A 15,575-nucleotide genomic window follows, 5' to 3' on the forward strand; every position below is an offset into this window, starting at 1 on the left:
GGAAGGGACCTCAGTGTGAGGATATAGATATTCAGGCTTGTCTGTAAAGGCCTATACTCTAAGAATTTAAGTGTATTCTTATCACTTGGCTAGTTATAGAGGAATAAAAGAAAGAATCAAAATCACTGTCTGCTGGTGTAAGGGCCTTCTCTTACTGTGACAGTCTGAGGCCCTGTTCTTAGGCTAAGGCCTTTGGCTAAGCAGAAGAGGCAGCCATAAGCTGGGAAGCGAACGGTCACATCCTCACATTCCAAACTAGTCACATTGAAAGAAGGTGCTATTGCGCTGTTAGGAATAAAATCCTGTCCTGATAATGCCTATCGCCTCCAGAGAAAGGGCAGTGCCTAGAAGATGTAAAAGGAAACTTAGTTTGATAGCATCCTGTCTGGCAAGAACTCACTTATCAATAGCTGGGATGTGAAATCCTCATTTCTGTATTTGTTCTATCACTGTAGTCCCCATTTCCCCATTGTTTGTATAATCTCTGTCTGGTTCTGTGATTGTTTCTGTCTGCGACATAATTAATTTTGATGGGTGTAAACTAATTAAGGTGGTGGGATATAATTCATTACATAATCATGTTACAATATGTTAGGATTGGTTAGTTAAATTTCAGGAAAATGATTGGTTAAGGTATAGCTAAGCGGAACTCAAGTTTTACTATATAGTCTGCAGTCAATCAGGAAGTGGGTGTGTGGGGTAGAAATGGGAACAGGGAATGGGGGTGGGGAAACTGGAATCATGTTTTGCTAAAGGGGGAAATGGGAACAGGGAATGGGGGTGGGGAAATTGGAATCATGTTTGGCTAAGGGCAGGAATGGGAACAGGGACACAGGTGTCAGGCTCTGTGGTGTCAGAGCTGGGAAGGGGGACACTAAGGAAGGAAACTGGAATCATGCTTGCTGGAAGTTCATCCCAATAAACATCGAATTGTTTGCACCTTTGGACTTCGGGTATTGTTGCTCTCTGTTCATGCGAGAAGGACCAGGGAAGTAAGTGGGTGAAGGAATAAGCCCCCTAACACTCAGGAGGTCATCTAGTCCAACCCCCTGCTCAAAGCAGGACCAATCCCCAAATAAATCATTCTAGTCAGGGCTTTGTTAAGCCAGGCCTTAAAAACCTCTAAGGATGGAGATTCTACTACCTCCCTAGGTAACCCATTCCAGTGCTTCACAACCCTCCTAGTGAAATAGTTTTTCCTAATATCCAACCTAGACCTCCCCCGCTGCAACTTGAGACCATTACTCCTTGTTCTGTCATCTGCCACCACTGAGAACAGTCTAGCTCCATCCTCTTTGGAACCCCCCTTCAGGTAGTTGAAGGCAGCAGGCTGCTATCAAATCCTCCCCCTCACTCTTCTTTTCTGCAGACTAAATAATTCCAGTTCTCTCAGCCTCTCCTCATAAATCATGTGCTCCAGCCCCCTAATCATTTTTGTTACCCTCCGCTGGACTCTCTCCAATTTTTCCACATCCTTCTTGTAGTGTGGGGCCCAAAACTGGACACAGTACTCCAGATGAAGCCTCACCAATGCCAAATAGAGGGGGAATGATCATGTTCCTCAATCTGCTGGCAATGTTCCCACTTATACAGCCCAAAATGCTGTTAGCCTTCTGGGCAACAAGGTCACACTGTTGACTCATATCCAGCTTCTCGTCCACCTAGGTCTTTTTCTGCAGAACTGCTGCTGAGCCCTGGTCTACACTACGAGTTTAGGTCGAATTTAGTAGCGTTAGATCAATTTAATCCTGCACCCTTCCACATGACAAAGCCATTTTTGTCGACTTAAAGGGCTTTTAAAATTGATTTCTGTACTCCTCCCTGATGAGGGGATTAGCGCTGATATAGACATTGCCAAGTCGAATTTGGGGTAGTGTGGATGCAATTTGACGGTATTGGCCTCCGGGAGCTATCCCACAGTGCTCCATTGTGACCGCTCTGGACAGCACTCTCAACTCGGATGCTCTGGCCAGGTACACAGGAAAAGCCCCGCAAACTTTTGAATTTCATTTCCTGTTTGGCCAGCGTGGCGAGCTCATCAGCAGAGGTGACCATGCAGTCCCAGAATCACAAAGGAGCTCCAGCATGGACCAAATGGGAGGTACTGGATCCGATCCCTATATGGGGAGACAAATCCGTGCTATCAGAACTCCGTTCCAAAAGACAAAATGTCAAAATATTTGAAAAAATCTCCAAGGGCATGATGGACAGAGGCTACAACAGGGACACACAGCAGTACTGTGTGAAAATTAAGGCGCTCAGGCAAGCCTACCAAAGAGCTAAACGGCTACTCCGGGTCAGAGCCCCAGACATGCCGCTTCTATGATGAGCTGCATGCAATTCTAGGGGGTACCCCTACCACTACCCCACCCCTGTCTGGGGACTCCAGCAGGAGGGGAGTCTCAAGCAAAAGGGATGAGGATTTTGGGGACGAGGAAGATGATGATGATGATGAGGATAGCGCACAGCAGGCAAGCGGAGAATCCCTTCTCCCGACAGCCAGGAATTGTTTATCACCCTGGAGCCAACCCTCCCAAGGTGGGCTCCCAGACCATGAAGCCGGAGAAGGCACCTCTGGTGAGTGTACCTTTGTAAATATAATACATGGTTTAAAAGCAAGCATGTCTAATGATTAATTTGCCATGAAGACTTAGGATGCATTTGCGGCCAGTACAGCTACGGGAAAAGTCTGTTAACGTGTCTGGGGATGGAGCGGAAATCCTCCAGGGACATTATTAAGGGGACATTCAGAGGTGGCTGTTCCTGCTGGGCTGTTTGCCTGTGCTGAAAAGAAATCATCCCCGCTTTTAGTTACGTGGTGGGGGGACCCGTTCACGCTGAGCTGTTCGCGTTTGGCTGGCAGGGATCTTCCCTGATACTAGTCACATGGTGGGAGGAGGGATGAAGCAATCATCCCAGAGAATTGGAGGGCGGGGGTTTAGTTGGGTTTGTTCTGCATGTCAACCCGAAAACTGCAGTCCCTCCTTTTAAATGGCCAGCCCAACGGGTGCTTGGTATGGGAAAGGAGGGAGCTGCTGTGTGAAACCATTCCCACATGTTATGAAGGTTGAAGAAGCTGAAAGACTGTGGCTTACCATGGCCGCCTGCAAGCCGAATTCTGTTGCCCGGCCCAGCGTGTGTGATCTCTCACACCAAACCGGCACACCCTCAATATAAGAGGCAAAATGCAACCTTGTACCGAAAGCACATGTGCTATGTAATGTTAACAGCTTGGTTCACCGTGAAAGAGTCTACCCATTGTTCTCTAAAATGTGTCTTTTTAAATACTAATCTCCCTTTTTTTCCTCCCACAGCTGCAAATGTTTCAATGCTCCCCCTATCATCTCCATCTCAGAGTCTAGCGCAGATAAGAAGGTGAAAAAACGCACTCGCGATGAAATGTTCTCTGAGCTCATGCAGTCCTCCCGCACTGAAAGAGCTCAGCAGAATGCATGGAGGCAAACAATGGCAGAGTCCAGGAAAGCAGAAAATGAACGCAAGGACAGGAGGGATGAGCAAAATGAGAGGTGGCGGCAGCGTGATGAGAGAAGGCAGGATGCAATGCAGAGGCTACTGGGGGATCAAACTGATATGCTCCGGTGTCTGATGGAGCTGCAGGAAAGGCAGCAGGAGCACAGATGGCCGCTGCAGCCCCTGTGTAACTGCCCGCCCTTCTCCCCAAGTTCCATCGCCTCCTCACCCAGACGCCCAAGAACGCGGGGGATGGCTCCGGGCACCCAACCACTCCACCCCAGAGGACTGCCCAAGCAACAGAAGGCTGGCATTCAATAAGTTTTGAAGTGCAGTGTGGCCTTGTCCTTCCCTTCTGCCCCACCCCTCCTGGGCTACCTTGGAAGTTATCCCCCTATTTGTGTGATGAATTAATAAAGAATGCATAATCTTGAAACAACGACTTTATTGCCTCTGCAAGCGGTCCAATCCTCTAATTTGCCTAGGTCCCTCTGTATCCTATCCCTACCCTCCAGCATATCTACCACTCCTCCCAGTTTAGTGTTGTCTGCAAACTTGCTGAGGGTGCACTCCACACCATCCTCCAGATCATTAATGAAGATATTGAACAAAACCAGCCCCAGGACCGACTCTTGGGGCACTCCATCTCAGCACTCCCACCCTTCCCCCAGAGTTCCCAAAGGCAGGGTTGAGCCCCATGTCTAGACAAGGCTGCCCTTCTCTGTCTGGAATGATGCAGTCAGCTTCTAAGGGAGGTCTCATTCAGTGACAGATTTTACACCCACACCATCCTATAGTGCAAGTTTATTCTTTATGATCCTATGGCTTCAATGCTGACTGAGTTCCTGGTTTGTCCATCCCCTGAGCCCAGGGCGTGTTCCCAGGGAAGGTCAAGTGATGAATTCATATGGGGAGCAATGAATGCTCACTTCTGCAGGAAAAGAACTATAATCAAATAAAAAGAATGAGGAGTCCTTGTGGCACCTTAGAGACTAACAAATTTATTTGAGCATAAGCTTCCATGGGCTAAAACCCACTTCATCGCAACACCCATTGTTTCATGTTCTCTGTGTATAGATATATCTTCCTACTGTATTTTCCACTGCATGCATCCCATGAAGTGGGTTTTAGCCCACGGAAGCTTATGCCCAAATAAATTTGTTAGTCGCTAAGGTGCCACAAGGACTCCTCGTTCTTTTTGCTGATACAGACTAACACAGCTGCCACTCTGAGACCTATAGTCACTGGAACAGAGTTCTGCACCCTGCATCTTCTATCTGCCAGTGCCCTGACCACCAGGGTACAGAGTCATTGTTGCTTTCTTCACTTTCTTGCTCTGGCTCAGTGACTTTTCATTATTTATTCACAGTGGAACAGCTTCACCAGGAGAGACTAAGGGAACCTCTCATCAGAACATTCTATAGCTCAGTGCTTGGGGCTTTCATCTAAGGCAGATGTGAACAAACTATGACCCGCGGGCCACATCCGGCCTGCCCGTCCTCAAGGGACCGTCCTGCCCGGCCCTTGAGCTCCCGGCCAGGGAGGCTAGCCCCCGACCCTTCCCCTGCTGCCCCCCCTCCCCCGCAGGCACTCCGGCCATGGTGGCGGCACAGCTGCCAGTCCTGCCGCTCTGAGCAGCATGGTAAGGGGGCAGGGAGCGCGGGGGGGCGGGGGGGGTTGGATAGGGGCAGGGGTCCCAGGGGGCGGTCAGGGGACAAGGAACAGGGGGGGTTGGATGGGTCGGGGATTCTAAGTGGAATTCTGAGGGGGGCAGTCAGGGGGCGGGAAGTGGAAGGGGGCGGATAGGGGGCAGGGCCCAGGCTGTTTGGGGAGGCCCTCCGTACAGTTTCACAACCCTGATGTGGCCCTTGGGCCAAAAAGTTTGCCCACCCCTGACCTAAGGAGTCACTTGCACTCAGTAGGAGACCCTTTCTCCCCACCAAGCAGAGTGTAATTGAACCTAAATCTCCCACTCCCACTAGTCTAAAAGTTATAAAGGATCTGCCTCTGGATTTTGCATGAGTCCCATTCCAGTATGCTCAGAACACATATAACGGATCAGGCCCCACAGGTGTCCCACTGCCTGTCTTCTGGTTTAAGGGTCCCACTGGTGCTTAGACATGAGTTAGGTGACTGGATGCCTAGAGTGAGGCAGCAGTGCTCATGCCCAGAAGCAGAAACTTAGATGCCATGTTGGCATTGAGTGAGTTTCATGTGCCTAGAGGGGTAGGTGGCAGCTAAGCAGGGGTTGTCTGGATTTCACTGGCACCTAATTCTGGGAGTTAGGCACCTAAATCTGGGCTTTAGGCACCTAAGTCCCTTAGTGATCTGGGTTTTCACCTCTCTGTGCCTCAGTTTCTCTATCTGTAAAATGGGGATAGTGAAATTTATGTCCATTGTAAAATACTTGAGGTCCAATGATGAAAAGACAGAAGCTGACAGGCATGAGATTGTTTTTCAACATGAGTGACTGGATCAGTTTCAGAGGAAGAAGAAGGATTGAAAGTGCTTTGGAGAATAGGATTAAAATTCAAAATGATTTGGACAAACTGGAGAAAGGTCTGAAGTAAATCAGATGAAATTCAATAAGGACAAATGCAAAATACTACACTTAGGAAGGAACAATCATTGCACGCATACAAAATGGGAAATGACTGCCTAGGAAGGAGTATTGCGGAAAGGGATTGGGGGTCATAGTGGATTGCAAGCTAAATATGAGTCAACACTGTAACGCTGTTGCAAAAAAAACAAACATCATTCTGGGATGTATTAGCAGGAATGTTGTAAGCAAGACATGCAAAAAAAAAAGGAGGACTTGTGGCACCTTAGAAACTAAAAAATTTATTTGAGCATAAGCTTTCGTGAGCTATAGCTTACTTCATTGGATGCATTCAGTGGAAAATATAGTGGGGAGATATATACAGAGAACATGAAACAATGGGTGTTACCATACGCTCTGTAACGAGAGTGATCAGGTAAGGTGAGCTATTACCAACAGGAGAGTGGGGGGGGGGGGACTTTTGTAGTGATAATCAAGGTGAGCCATTTTCAGCAGTTTACAAGAACATCTGAGGAACGGGGGGGAGGGGGGAACATGGGGAAATAGTTTTACTTTGTGTAATGACCCATCCACTCCCAGTCTTTATTCAAGCCTAAGTTAATTGTATCCAGTTTGCAAATTAATTCCAATTCAGCAGTCTCTTCTTGGAGTCTGTTTTTGAAGTTTTTTTGTTGAAGAATTGCCACTTTTAGGTTTGTAATCGAGTGACCAAAGAGATTGAAGTGTTCTCCGACTGGTTTTTGAATGTTGTAATTCTTGACGTCTGATTTGTGTCCATTTATTCTTTTACATAGAGACTGTCCAGTTTGGCCAATGTACATGGCAGAGGGGAATTGCTATCACATTGGTAGATGTGCAGACATGAGAAGTAATTCTTCCGCTCTACTCTGTGCTGATTAGGCCTCAGCTGGAGTATTGTGTCCAGTTTTGAGCGCCACATTTCCGGAAAGATGTGGACAAATTGGAGAAAGTCCGGAGAAGAGCAACAAAAATGATTAAAGGGCTAGAAAATGTGACCTATGAGGGAGGATTGAAAAAAATTGGGTTTGTTTAGTCTGGAGAAGAGAAGACTGAGGGGGGGCATGATAACAGCCTTCAAGATATAAGGTTGTTACGAGGAGGAGGGAGAAAAATTGTTCTCCTTAACCTCTGAGGATAAGACAAGAAGCAATGGGCTTAAATTGCAGCAAGGGCGGTTTAGGTTGGACATTAGGAAAAACTTCCTAACTGTCAGAGTGGTTGTCAAGGTTCCTCCCCCACTCTGAACTCTAGGGTACAGATGTGGAGACTTGCATGAAAGACCCCCTAAGCTTATTCTTACCAGCTTAGGTTAAAATCTTCCCCAAGGTACAAGGTTTGCCTTGTCCTTGAACAGTATGCTGCCACCACCAAGCGTTTTAAACAAAGAACAGGGAAAGAGACCTCTTGGAGTCATCTTCCCCCAGAATATCCCCCCCCCCCAAGCTCTACACCCTGTTTCCTGGGAAAGGCTTGATAAGAATCCTCACCAACTGGTACAGGTGAACACAGACCCAAACCCTTGGATCTTAAGAACAATGAAAAATCAATCAGGTTCTTAAAAGAAGAATTCTGATTAAAGAAAAGGTAAAAGAATCACCTGTGTAAAATCAGGATGGTAAATACCTTACAGGGCAATCAGATTCAAAACATAGAGAATCCCTCTAGGCAAAACCTTAAGTTACAAAAAGATACAAAAAGAGGAATACACATTCCTGCCATCACAGCTTATTTTACAGGCCATTAAACAAAAGAAAATCTAACGCATTTTCTAGCTAGATTACTTACTAACTTTACAGGAGTTGTAAGGCTTGCATTCCTGGTCTGTTCCCAGCAAAAGCATCACACAGACAGACCAATCCCTTTGTCCCCCCCTCCAGATTTGAAAGTATCTTGTCCTCTCATTGGTCATTTTGGGTCAGGTGCCAGCGAGGGTACCTTAGCTTCTCAACCCTTTACAGGTGAAAGGGTTTTGCCTCTGGCCAGGAGGGATTTTATAGCACTGTATACAGACAGGTGGTTACCCTTCCCTTTATATTTATGACAGTGGTTAAGCACTGGAATAAATTGCCTAGGGAGGTGGTGGAATCTCCATCATTGGGGATTTTTAAGAACAGGTTGGACAAACATCTGTCAGGGATGGTCTAGATAATATTTAGTCTTGCCTTGAGTGCAGGGGACTGGACTAGATGACCTCTCAAGGTCCCTTCCCGTTCTAGGATTTCTATGATTCTATGATTCTAATTTCTGCTAGCCGGACTGGGGAAACTGGAAAGGGAGACTGTGAAGAAATGAGGTGAAAATGCCACCAAATTTTCCAAAGAAATTTCCCATCTTAACAAGCTGATCAGTGAGATGGAAGGGAAGTGCCAGCAGCCAACAGCCAGCAAGTGAATTCCTGCAGGGGAAGAAGCTTATCTAAGAAATGCAAACAGACCTGGAGAAAGGAGGGGCTGTGGGCAGCTGGGTTAAAAAGCTGAGCACAGAAAGCGTGCATTCAGAGGCAGCCTGAACCTCTTCGAGCAGGCCTGAAAAATGACACATTTTCACCCCTATGACATATACTCAATTCCTGTCCACCATTATCTCCTGACTCTGCACAGGACTGGCCTAGTGAGCAGGGCTAGGGTCAGTGAGATGATCTTAGAAAGACTTTACTGACTTAGTGTGTGCGTGTGCGTGTGCATCTGTGCATGCATCCTCTTTTACGCGGCTCCTGCTGCAGAGAAAATGATAGTCCAGTAGTTCAGGTGTTGGTTAACCTGAGAGACCCAGGCTTAATTCCTGCTCTGTGTGAACTCAGACAAGTCATTTCTTCTGCCTGTGCCTGACTTTTCCTCTTCTAAAGTAGGAATAAAAACCCTTCCCCACCTTCCAGAGGTGTTGTGAGACTGAACGTATCAAAGCTTGGGAGGTGCTCAGATAGTGCAGGGATGAGAGCCGGAGAAGCACCTGCAGTAGCTAGAAGTGGAGGCATTTCCTTCCCACATCAAAGCACTAACAAATCACATTGGGTTGTCTCCAACTTTCCTGATTTCACCCTGACTCTTTCAATAGCTGGCATTTCTCTTAATGCCCCAGCTCTTGCAATCCTATGGTGAGAGGAGAATCTCAGCTCTCATTCTAACAACAGTCAGTTTCTTGCTCTTGTGGTGAAGTAGAAAAACTTGAGAACACAACTAGAAGAAAATCTCAGTGCTCAGAAAACCAAAAAGTCCAAAATGTATTTTTTTAGAAAATAAATCTCATGTTTCCTTTAGTTAATCTCATGATTTTTGAACACTTGGTGCTTGCAAAATTGCATTGGCATTGATCAGTTTATGTTTTCCGGTCTTTCTTTCTTTCTTTCTTTCTTTCTTTCTTTCTTTCTTTCTTTCTTTCTTTCTTTCTTTCTTTCTTTCTTTCTTTCTTTCTTTCTTTCTTTCTTTCCAAATAGTGCAAATATATCAAAATACCAGATTTATCATAACACACAAAGTAAGTAAAGAGGGTTAGACTAAAGGGAGGGGAGGAGAAGCAACTTACCTACGTTAAGGGTCTACATTAATATAGACCTCTAAAAAGTGAGCCCAAATGTCTTTGAATTTTTCAGGCCTTCCCCCTGTACAGAATGCTGGTCATTCATTAGGTGTGAGCTCAGCCATATCACTGAGCTGGGCATAAATGTTTGGTGTGGACTGAGTTGTCCATTTTTGCAGGACTAATTTTCCAGTAACCAAAGCTGCACACTGGAACCACACCCCCTTCTTACCAAATATTCCTGATACATGGAGGTTATGTCCAAGAATAAAACATAAGAGGGAGGGCTCCAACTTAGCATCCAATATCAATTTGGTCCTTTTACCCACCTCATCCCAGAATTTCCCAAAGCATATGAGCTATTGTAGCACCAAGACAGTTAAATTTCTAATAGTGATCAACATTTAGGAAGCCCTCTACCATTAGCCTATGTGGGGACCAGTTTATTTGAAAGGTGGTCTGCAGTTGCTTTCTTTAACAGTAGATACAATTGTATTCCATTGCGTCGGAGATATCTGTGTATCCAAATCTCTATTCCAAGCAGCTCTTGAGTTATCAGTCTTTGACTGAGCTTTTTAGGCCAGAAAACCGTAAAAGGATAAAACCGCTGGCTGAATAAATCCAGGAAGTTTCCTACAAAATAATAAACGTTCTGGAGGTTCTGGAGCTCCCAATACATCCAATCCAAATACATTGGTAAACCAATGTTTTAACTGTTATTTAAATGTTCCAGAACAGGGCAAGGCAAATTGTTACTGTAGGTCTACAAATGGTTTAAACTGATTACTGTCAATTAGCCAAGACACAGTCATAATTCCTCTCTCCATCCAATCCCTCCACATCAAAGTTTTGCCATTGATTTTAAATACAGGATTACACCATAGAACCGCTTCTACATGGAAGGAAGAATGGAAGCAGAACTTTCTAACTACATTTGACCAGGCTTGTTCTGCAGCAACTCTTGTAGGAGCTCATGAGCCAATAAATCTATAATAATTTGAACCTACAATCATAGGCGCAGACTTTCACTGTTCCCGGTGGGTGGTTGACCCCACCCCCGCCCCTGGCCCTGCCTCTGCACAGCCCTCACCCCACCCCCATCCCATCCCTTTCCCAAAATCCCCGTTCCATTCCACCCCCTTCCCAGAAGACCCAGCCCCTGCCCCCCCTCTTCTCTGCCTCCTCCCCTGAGCCCACCGTGTCCCCGCTCCTCCCTGCTCCCTCCTGGAAAGTCCTAAGTGCTGCCAAACAGCACTGGGAGGTAGGCAGAGGAGTGGAGACATGGCTTGTTTGTGGGGGGGAAGGAGTTGAGGTGGGATGGGGGGTGAGGGGAGCTTGGCTGCCAGTGGGTGCAGAGTGCTCACTAATTTTTCCCTGTGGGTGCTCCAGCCCCGGAGCACCGGTGGAGTCGGTGCCTATGCCTACAATGCATGAAAAGGGGAGAGAGAGTACTAATTCTCGTTCAATGTAAATTCACGGTGGGGTTAGTACAGTTATATGTAACAGCCCCAAAGATGACTTAACAAAAAGGAGGTAGAATAATTAAGGCTAAGATGTGTAATAAACTTGTTGGATCATATTAAAGAAGTTCTGTATTAAAATCACAAATGAGTTTGATTCCCCATAGTTCAAATTCCAGGGTATTACTAATTAAGAGGTCTCTTGGTTTTTGGTACTGTTTCTCTCCCTCTATGTGTGAAACTTGCAAGCTGCTAACTGTGTTAGTACATTCTAAGACAGAGTCTGTTCTCAAAGCAATTCACAGAGAGAGAGACTCAAAACAATACTCTAACAACAGAAACAGCACCCAGAGACTCCCCGCCCTTTTGTTGTATTAACAATTGTCATTAAAATAGGGATAGAGGATGTATGTGGATGGATGCTTGGTGTGGATAATAACTGAATGATCAGGGAGGTGCCAGCCTAAGAATCCAGTGTCCATCGGCTGAAGAAGGCGTCAAGTGGAAATAACCAGAGGACCCCCCGGAGGGCAGACTGGAATCCACCCAACAGCCTCAAGAATGGGAGAACCAAAGAACAAGATAACATCTTGGAGCCATCAGGAATGTGCTATCTGCTGATTGATTCAGCAACAGCATGATGAAGCAATTCCCATAGACTGGCATAGGAAGAAATTCCTATAAAAATAGACTCTAAAAAGTGAGAACTTTGGGGTCTGATTCTGCAAACCAACTTCCAGGAGCATCAGATGAGCATCTGACAAGGCCCTGCTCCCTCCTCATGTCCAGGCCACCTGGCCAGTGGCTTGGCATGAGCAACTCTAAGGCTGGTAACTATGATAACAACCTTGCAGAACCTGTGTGTGTGTGTTTGTATGAATGAATGTGTGAATAAATATGAGACTGAATGGAATGTTATAGCTATAACTAACTGCTTACTATGATTCTTTCTGTATTCACAATAAATGTGGTATTTTGCCTTTTTCTCTTTAATAAGATCCTGCTGGTTTTTATTTTATTGGTATAACAAACTAAAATTCATGGAAGCCGTGACCTGTCTGTGACTTTTGCTGCCGCAGCTTCATGGTTTCTCCTGCCACCATGGTGGCTGGGAGCTGCGGGGGTTCCCCCTGCCCCTCCCCGTGTGCAAGGCTGTCATGCATGTGCATCGCTGGAACCTTGCCAGGGCCCTGCTGGCTGCCAGCTCTAGTCCCTTGGCCCCAGGGCCTGAAGCAGAAAAGGTCACAGAGGATTCCTTGACTTCTGTGACCTCCATGACATAAACATAGCATTAAGGACAATTAGTCAAGTAGGGGAAATGAAATCCCCACAGAGATAGGGGGACGGGGGAGCTGTAATTTGTTCAGAGCCAAGCTAGGTTTCTTGGCTGCTCCTGAAAGAAATATTCTAAAAATATTATTGAATTTCTTAAAATAAATGAGGAATGGAAACAGGGAGACAGCTCAGGACTTATGACATTCTGGGAACAACGGTCATTTCCAAAGCAGCCTTAGTGTCAATGAGCATCAGACTTTTAAAACACTGATTCCAGTTTAAGTAAGTTTTTAGCATGTAAAAAGAAAAGGAGGACTTGTGGGACCTTAGAGACTAACAAATTTATTAGAGCATAAGCTTTCGTGAGCTATAGCTCATTTCATCGGATGTAGATCACGAAAGCTTATGCTCTAATAAATTTGTTAGTCTCTAAGGTGCCACAAGTCCTCCTTTTCTTTTTACGGATACAAACACGGCTGCTACTCCGAAACCTGTTTTTAGCATGTGAATTTCACTTCACTCCTTAGACATATAGCCCCAGCTCCTGCAAGCTCATCATCACAGGCAGATGCTAATGCCCATATGAAGCCCCCGTGACTCTCCACACCAGCACAGGGGGCTGACTGCAGGATCAGAATCCTAATGGTATTGTTTTCACAAAAGCCTCCAGGGCTGTAATGTTACCAGCTTTCCTGCTTTTTCAATTCTCAATCAGTTTCTCAACTTTCAATGAACTAGTCATTGAACTAAACTAGTTGAATAAACTCTAAAGAAGAAAATATTCTCTCTTCACCTGCATAAGAGAACACTGCTCTCTAAAGCCGGTTTAGCATTTCAACAAACTCTGGTTCCAGGTTCCTAGCCTGTGACTTCCACCAGTTCAGTGGTTTGCCTTTCTTTAAAACTTCTCCGGGACATGTGTACTGCTTGAATATTATTTTATGTATATCTAATTTAAATGCTTTTAGTAGATTAGAGATCGAGTTTAGGCCATAACATATGTTGTCATAATTTTCAATTTAATTTTCATTTGATACATTTTGATCCCTCAGGGAGCACTCAGGCCATAGTCTTTTCTCTGGAACCACGAGGGCTAGAAATGTAATTCTACTTTAAATGAAATCTGAAATTTGCACAATCTCAAAACTAGAGATGCCAGGCTTCAGAAAAATCACCAAATATTGTGAGACAAAATAAAATCCCCAAACTCACAAGAATATTATGTGAGCTGACAATACTGTAGCTGGACAAAAAAAGTTCAACAAAAATGATTTTTCACATGATTTTTAGGAAAATATTCAAAATGATTTTTCTGATCATTTCAATGAAATTATGCTAAATGAAAAAAATATTTCACATCTAAAAAGAAACACAGAGGGGGAAATGATAGTTGAAGAAAAAGAAAAACTAAAAACAAAATTTTGTTTTAATAATATTTGATTAAAAATTGAAAAATCCATAAAATATTTCAAATAAAATAGAAATAATTTTAAAATACATTTTCACAATAATAATTCCATTTTTCCCAACTAGCTTTACTTCTATGGATTTCTTTATGAAATCTCACCTCCAATGGATTTTCACACAAAAGGAGCTTATCTGTCACACAATATATAAATTTGCCTCTTTTTTATTATGTTATGAAATCCCCTATTCAGCAACACTCTCAAACACAGGATCAAACTTAGACACATGCTTAATTCCCATGATTTAATCAGGAGAAAAGGATGCAATTTTCTATTTTGATTGATTCTGGAAATAATTTTCCTTTTTTCCCTTGAAAGTATCAGAAGCAAAAGGATTCAGCCCCACAGTCAGCTCTAGAAAACTGAAATGACAACAGGCAGAAAAATAGACTGATAACCACTGGATTTGGCGCAGTAACTTTCTTCCTGTATTCTAAATACTGGAAGTTATTTTTTTACAAATCTTTTCCCTGACATCACTGAGAACAGAATGAGGCCCAGGGTTCTTCAATAAAACAAAATAGCAAAATAAACAAATTATTAATTCAACCTGCTGTACAAATCTCATGGTACACTGCTACGAAAATGAGCAATGCATTTGAATGTTAATCAATTTGAATGTACATGTATTGTAGTGTTAATAAAGAGTGAAACAAATTATCAGAGGATTATTTAATCTTCAAATTGTCCAAGCAACAAGCAGTGTATATTAGGAGTTGGTTACAAAGAGTCATTCTGAAGCAAAATTAACCTACCTGATTGTAAAACTTCTCAGAAGGAGCAATCTTCAGGACGTGGTCAGACGTCACTGGTTTTGTTGAGATAATTGCGTTTTGAGTCAGTAGTCCAGTTTATCAAATTTTACAGCTAATTCTGGTAATAAAATAGCTACAGAGTTTTCTCATTGCTTTTCCTTACACTTGTTTAAATAAATGTGTTTGTGTTCCAGACCAATAAATGTGCTTTCCTCCTCTCGCAGCATTTGCAGAGTTTGAAAGAGAAAGTAAAACGGTAACTGGAAAGTTGCAGTAATTTCACATCCTGTCACAAGGGGCGATTAGATAGATTAAAGAAACAACTCCACAGTCCTGCTGAGCTGGAAGCAAATGCACAGGCAGAGTCAAGCATCCAGGTGGCCCAAGTTACCTGAATCCATTAATGATTTCAAAGAGACTCTTCCTGCTTTTTTGTGAACTACAATAAATGGAATGGGGGGAAAAACCCCACCTTTGTTATCATAGAGTTAAGGTTTCCCAAAGAAGCTCATACCCTTCCAGAACATCAAGTGCATCAAAAGTCGTTTGCAATGTTGTTGTAGCCATGTTGGTCACAGGATATTAGACAGACAAAGTGGATGAGGTAATCTCTCTATTGGACCAAGTTCTATTGGTAATAAAGACAAGTTTTTGAGCCATAAAGACCTGAAGAAGAGCTCTGTGTAGCTTGAAAATGTGTCTCTTTCACCAACAGAAGTTGGTCCAATAAAAGATATTACCTTACCCACCAGGTGTCTCTAAGTTCATCAAAACTCAGACTTCTGAAAACCAGGACATACAGAGTTAATGCAGAGTTGACTCTGCTCCACTGGAGCTGGCAATACTTACGATGAATTTTCTGCATACACTCCAACGGCCTTCACTGTGTTAGGTACACCTGTGTTGAGTGGTGGATGAATTAGGTGGAGCACCTTGGGAGATCTCTGAGTCTGATATGAGGAGAGTGGGGGGGTTAGTTTGAGAAGTGTCTCAGAGCTCTGATTGTGATATGAAATCTGAGTCTGCACACACCCACCCACACTCCATATAC

At 44.3% G+C, this 15,575-nt stretch overlaps 1 protein-coding gene and 1 long non-coding RNA gene across 11 annotated transcripts in view; both read right to left on the bottom strand.

Annotated features, from left to right (window-relative positions):
* Positions 1-15,575, bottom strand: part of LOC140898275 (uncharacterized) — a 2,445,793-nt gene that overhangs the window by 584,601 nt on the left and 1,845,617 nt on the right. The window lies entirely within an intron of this gene.
* LOC144929426 (uncharacterized) lies at positions 1,431-14,913 on the bottom strand. Its single transcript, XR_013634652.1, has 2 exons — positions 14,525-14,913; positions 1,431-2,117 (listed from the first exon to the last, which is right to left on the bottom strand). It is a non-coding gene; the product is annotated as an uncharacterized LOC144929426 (long non-coding RNA).

Source organism: Lepidochelys kempii, chromosome 14, assembly GCF_965140285.1.
Source record: "Lepidochelys kempii isolate rLepKem1 chromosome 14, rLepKem1.hap1, whole genome shotgun sequence".
Classification (NCBI taxonomy): domain Eukaryota; kingdom Metazoa; phylum Chordata; order Testudines; family Cheloniidae; genus Lepidochelys; species Lepidochelys kempii.